Genomic DNA, 5,061 nt, shown 5'->3' on the forward strand with positions numbered 1-5,061 from the left:
CGCAAGATGGCCGCTGGGTGTGGTCGTCGAGGTTCACCCTGGGAGCGATGGCATCGCTAGGGTAGCTACCATCAGGACAGCGTCAGGACTTTACAAGCGAAATGTTACTCGACTTTGTATTTTACCTATAGGTCCAAACGATGAGCTTCCGTCAGAATCTCAACCATCTCCTCCTACAACAACCGTTGTATAGCCCTAGATGTGCGCGATTTAGTTTGCCATAAATGAGTCGAACTTTATCGTATTCTAGGAGTGCGAGTTTAAGCCTGGTCCGAGAATGGTAGAATCGGGAAATTCTACAGCCAGAAGCTCAAGATTCATGCCGAGAGGATGAAACTTGCGACGCAATACCTAGTCCGGTAAACTAGGTTCCCAATAAACGTTGAGATTTTGACTATTAGTTAGAAGTCTAGGTTAAGGGCGAGTGATGTGATAATAAACTATGATTTTCGATGATCTTACTTAGATTAAGTTTACGTTTATTAACATTAAGATTGTTGCTTGTTGAACTTGTGTTCTTTGCGTATTGATAAAAAATATATATAAATTAAAAATAAATCACCGATTGTGATAATGATACTAATCAACGAGGCAGTCCCTCCAACGGAAACTGACCTCACTCGCGGTTTATGCAATAAACCAAAGATTACACTAGAGTAAGTTGTTGTTCTGTAGATTAAGTTGTTATTTCATAGATTAATTTATTGTTCATTAAAACTAAGAAAGTTAATTTATTGTACTTGCGTTTCCAGCATGTGTATATTAGAAAATTCTGACAAATAATCACCCGATGTGGGATAGCGATAACACTCAAGGAATGACAGCCCTAACCGGAAAATCTGATCATTTTTTGAAAACTTTATAAAAATCAGAAATTAATGCGTTAAGTTTAATCTGCTTCAACTTATTAATCAAAACTAGTCTCGCAGCCGTGGCCGGGAGTATGTTACGTCGCAACATTTACATAATTAACCTTTTATTCAAATCATTAGGGCTTGCGTGCGCAAAATCTAATATCACCGGTGGCAGCACTGGCCGACAATCACGCGCGCCAAAATAGACTTTCGGCCCCGCCAAATTTTGCGGCTATGCCCGCCAGCGCTGCCTCCGGCCCCTCATTAGTCAACGGCTTCGCGCGGCGTGCAGAGCACTCACCAACTCGCGTACTAAACGTACCAAAAAAAAAAAACTCGCGTACCAAACGTACCGCGAAAACCATTGTACCCAACGTACAACCGTGTATACTCTACACAAATCAAATAAAAACTCAGTCCACCCACGTGGCAATAAAATTAGTCCACTCACGTGGCATCAAAGTGTATGTGTGATAAAAATCATAATCTCAGTGTGTCAGTGTGCAAAACTATTCAGCCGCCTCGTGGCGGCGTGCTCGCCCTCGCGGCTTTGTTCTCTCGGCAACTCGTCCTCATGTGACGTCACTCGCGTCTTCTTGTACTTTCTCCTCAAGTTTGTGTGTGTTTTAATAAAAAGGGTTTTTTATGCCTTCGAGGCTTTTTCCCTTTAAGTGAAGTGTATTTATTTAACCTTAATTTCCTAATCCTTGAAATTAAACAAAATTAGAATCACGCGTGTAAAATTTCAACTAAAACTAAAATTCTTAGAACAAATTCAAACCTAACAAAAAAAAAACGTACGAGTGATGCCGAGAGCGGTGACAGTACGTCACGCGGTTTCCGACATTCGTACAGAAAATTGAACTAGGCTGCTTGGCTCTTCCCCCAATCAGCGCAAGACTTTTCACTTGTTATGTTTTTTGATCGTGCAGTGTACTTGAAAAGTTAAAAAAATAACGAAATATGATATTAGAAATTATCATATCTTTAGTGTAGCTCTTACTAGCGTGGGGTTAGATACAATTTTTAGGTTATGTCGTCATGACACCAGCGTTAGGAATTGGCGGCCATTTTGTTCAGCCTAGCAAATGAACCAAAAAATAAGATGAAATTGATCCGAATTTAATCCAAATAAATATAGTTTCTTGATAAATATAATTTGCAGGTTATGTAGCAATGTTTTTAACCTAAAGGTATTTTCAAATGCAACAAACTTTTTGTCTTAAGTCATCGGTTGATAACTGTAAATCGATCCCTAACTTACCAGCCCTAGTTTGCAGAGCGGTTGGTATTTGAATGCGCCTCCGCGTTTTGGAAACTGCAAGTTTCCATTGTTTTGATTGGCTAAGATTGAACCGGAACCAGAAGTGATGAAAATCGCGCGAATTTCAAACAAAATTTTACAATAAATTTACAATGTTGAAGAAAAATTGAGGAAAAAGATCAAATTAAATAAAAATACATTCGAACTTTAGCAAATATATGAAAATAGAAATATTGAAAAGAAAACTATTCCATTTTGTACAAGATTGGAACTCGAAATATATCTGTTTTATCATTCTTGTATTTTTTTCAGTTTAGCATTTTTTGGTAGAAAATTATAATTCTTAGTTACAATATTTTGTCGAAAATTCGTACTTTGTTTGATTGAAAATTTTTTAAATCTAAATTTAAATAATCGAAATTCGCTTGAAAAGTCATCCTTTATAGTTAAAAATTTAAATATTTGGTTAAAAATGAATGCATCGTAGTAAAAAATTAATTTTCTAGGGTGAAAGATTTATCATTTTTACTGAAAATGTATTTCTTCGATTGAAAATTGATTTATTTTGTTGAAAATTCTTCTTGTTTGGGGAAACATTAATATTCTTCATTGGAAAATTATTTTTTCTGTTAGAAATTCAACTATTTTGTTAAAAATTCTTTGTTTGATGGTTCGAAGTACTTTCCATAACTAAAAATTGAAGCTTAATCCTTTCTTATAAAAATTCGTCTTTTTTATATAAAATTAATCTTCTTATTCTATTCGGTTTTTGGTTTAAAAGTTATCTTTGTAAAATAAAAAGTTAACCATATAATTGAAAATGAATGAATTTCCTCAATAGTTAATTTTTTGTAGAAAATTAATGTTCGTTTTTTAAAATTTATCTATTTCGTTTAAAATTCATGTTTTTGGTTAGAAATGAGACTTTTTATTTGAAAATTCAATATTTTGGTTGAAATTTTTTTTCGGTTAAAGATGAATCATTTTCGTTGAAAATATATTTCTGTGACTGAAAATAAATTCATTTTGTTCAAAATTCGTCCTTCAGAAGAAAATACTTTCCTCAGTTAGGAATTCATCTTTATGGTTAAAAATTTAATTATTTGTTTAAAAATTAAGTCTTTGTGGTACAGATTTATAATTTTTATTAAAATGTGTGTTTTTTTAAAATTATAAAATCTACCTTGATGGTTAAAAATTCATACATTTTATCAAAAATTTGTCTTTCATGCTCAAATGATTATCTTTTTGGTTAGAAGTTCAACCAATTTGTTACAAAATCATTTTTTTGTAAACAAAATTCATAATTTTAGTTCAAGTTCATCTTTTTAATTTATAAATCATCTATTGGGCTAAAAATTCATCTTTTTTCTTGAAGGTTTAGAAGAATTTTTTTTAAATTGATATTTTTAAGCTTAAAATTGAATTATTTGGTTGAAAATTCATCATTATTGGTTGAAAATTAATTTTTTTACTAAAGAAATGTACTATTTTACCTTTTGTATAAAATATAAAATTTACCTTATTAGTAGTTGAAAATTCGACTTTCTTGGTAAAAAAATAATCTTTTTAGATAAAGATTCATTTATTTTAGCAGAAAAATTAATTTTTTCCTTCGAAAATTAATACTCTCAAATGAAAATACAAATATTCCATTTTTGGTTGCAAATTGATCTTTTTCAGTTAAATATTCATGTATTTTGTTAAAAAGTTGTATTTTTTGGCCAGCAAAAATATTATTCTTGGTCGAAAGCTAACCTATTTGGTTCAAAGTAATTTTTTAATAAAAATTTATCATTTTCATCAAAAGTTTAGTTTTCTCCTTGAAAACTTATCTAATGTGTTTAATAATTCTGTCTTCGTTAAAAATATTAATTCTTTTAACTAAAAATATAACTATGCGACTTCTACTGTGAAAGTTACCTTTTTTAGTTGAAAATTCAGTTATTTTTTTTGTTTCTTATTCGTAATTTTTGGTTCAATAGGATTTGTTCTCGACATTTATTTTTATTTCTAAAATCCATTATATACGATTTATTGTGTATTGTCATCTAAAACCGATTTAACTTTCCTGTTCCCTCTATATTTTTATTTCAGTCGTATATATTTAAATGGATGCATTGATAGTATCAAACTTTCGCGCCCTTGGTGAGGACTTCTGGTTCCGGACTAATTGCGATTCCCAGTAACAAGTCTGTGTGAGCCTGTGTGAGTTTGTGTCTTAAATCTACCTACATTCTCAGAAATATCCTCTTAACGATGAAGGAATACTTTTACGGTGAGAGTGCCATAGTTTGATAATTAAGTTTGAAAACAGATTCAACGATAAGCGATTCTACTTTGACGCGTAGAAGGTGCAGTTAGTTTAACGGCTAAAATGGGACGTACTCTTACCGAAAAATAATGCACGCGCATGCGTGTGCGCATGCGTGGAATCGCATCACCGCGCTTTTAAAAAGCAATCGATTAACCATTGAAGTGCATACTTTTAGCGTTAAACTAGATCGTTGAAGAGTGAAGCGAATCTGCTTCTAAACTATTCTACTTTAACGATTAAAGGACCGACTTTATCGTGTACAGGGAATTACTGAGAGTGTAAAGGCTGCGCCTGAGTTGGGTCCTGGCAGTTACAGTCTTCATCAAAATACAGTGCTACAGCGAACATGGATGCGAATCATGGAGAAAGCAATAGCAGGTGCAATTAGTGACATTAAAAATAGAAAGAGCAAAGTAGTGTTAAAATTTAATCAATTTTAAATTTAGAATTGAAGTGCAAAGCAAATTAGTGTTAAAATTCTATCAATTTTATATTTAGATTTCTTGCTATATACTTCAAATCATAATGTGTTCCGTATACGCTTCGCGCTTCGAGGCTGTGTTCCTTTGTTCCCACCCAAAAGGTCCCAAATTGTCTCACAATCAAGCTGCAAAGTACATGGGAAA

Source organism: Belonocnema kinseyi, chromosome 4, assembly GCF_010883055.1.
Source record: "Belonocnema kinseyi isolate 2016_QV_RU_SX_M_011 chromosome 4, B_treatae_v1, whole genome shotgun sequence".
Taxonomy (NCBI): domain Eukaryota; kingdom Metazoa; phylum Arthropoda; class Insecta; order Hymenoptera; family Cynipidae; genus Belonocnema; species Belonocnema kinseyi.